Source organism: Alligator sinensis, unplaced genomic scaffold (genome assembly GCF_000455745.1).
Source record: "Alligator sinensis unplaced genomic scaffold, ASM45574v1 scaffold957_1, whole genome shotgun sequence".
Lineage (NCBI taxonomy): Eukaryota > Metazoa > Chordata > Crocodylia > Alligatoridae > Alligator > Alligator sinensis.
This window is the reverse complement of record NW_005842039.1, coordinates 1,840,521-1,841,910: the sequence shown is the minus strand read 5'-3', so window position 1 is coordinate 1,841,910 and position 1,390 is coordinate 1,840,521.

Below are 1,390 nucleotides of genomic sequence, written 5' to 3'. Positions count from 1 at the left end.
TGTCTGGAAACAGCTTGCTGGTTCTTATGCTCTAGCTCAAGGCAGAGCTTTACTACAAGACAGCTGAAAAACCTTTTTAACACCCCCCACCACGTGTTCATTCCAATAATAAATCAGAAACATTTCAGCTGTGTTTGTACCTTCTTGGCATTTGCCTTCTGCAAATGTTCTAGGACTTGATTTTTTTCAGTAGGACTGTTCCTGGTAGCAAAACTTTTTATACAGCACAGTATGTTTATGACAGGAGAGCCTACAGGCCCCAACTGAGATCGCAGCCCTGTTATGCTAGGCACTATACAAAGGTTTTCTCAGGTACAGTCCATGCATTAAAAGGCATGTTTTCCTTAAAAAGATGTATAATCTAACTCTGAGTTATTTGACACACAGTAGCTAACATTAGGTAATTCCTAGCAAAGATAAGACAGTCTGTAGCTGTCACATAAATGAACAAATGAAGACACATACTCTAGGGGGCTTTACAGTTTGCCTCAGCCTGATAATGTGTGTTAAATCTACAAATTTCCTTGAATTCATTAGGCTTTGCTTACCACATGTTAAATAACTCCAGATAAGAATATACCTTTTTCTGGGGGGAAAAATGCTTTTTCAAGGCCCAAAAGCTAAAAGCAAAGGGCAAGACAAAGGAGGAAACATCTATATGAGATGCTACTGTGCAGTAGCATCTGAAAAAAACTGTGGTGATGGTACTGTGCAGTATTAACGCAAGGCTGTACTTATACAAGTATTAAATGACTGTGCAGTAACAACTGCACAGTCCACCACTCATGTAGATACAGCCAGATAGAAGGCAAAGCAGAGGTCTAGAAAGGCATACAGCAGCTTAATGCAAAAATTATCATTCAGTATTTCATACAGGCCTCAGCCAGATTTAGTTCTGTTATTCTAGGCCAGTGGTTCTCAACCTTTCTGGACTCATGATACCCCTCCATAACTTTTGTGATTTGAGTGGCACCCAATTTCAAAAACGAATTTATAGATTACAGTACAGAGGGTCCTGTCAGTGGGCTTGGGGGATTATCCAGGCAGGAACAAGCCTGAGCCTGGGCTTATCAGTTTAGTATATCTGTTTATCTCCTAGCACTTTACTATCTCCACATGCCTCCCAGCATCCTTCAGCCCAGAACCCTGGGGTACCTTGAGATCCTTTCAAGGGTGCTATGGGGTTGCCACACAATGTTAGGGCCTTTTTACACCTTATACTGTGAGCTGCACAAATGTTGATTGGTGTTAATGCTAGCTTGGAGTTTGGAGCAGTTACATTCTTAGTCTAGAAACTTTCTCTGACTGTACACCACTTGTACAGTTGTGACTTTTCACTAGATGTCTGGTGAGTAGAGGCCTCTAGGATCTGTAGCTGTGGGTTGCCACT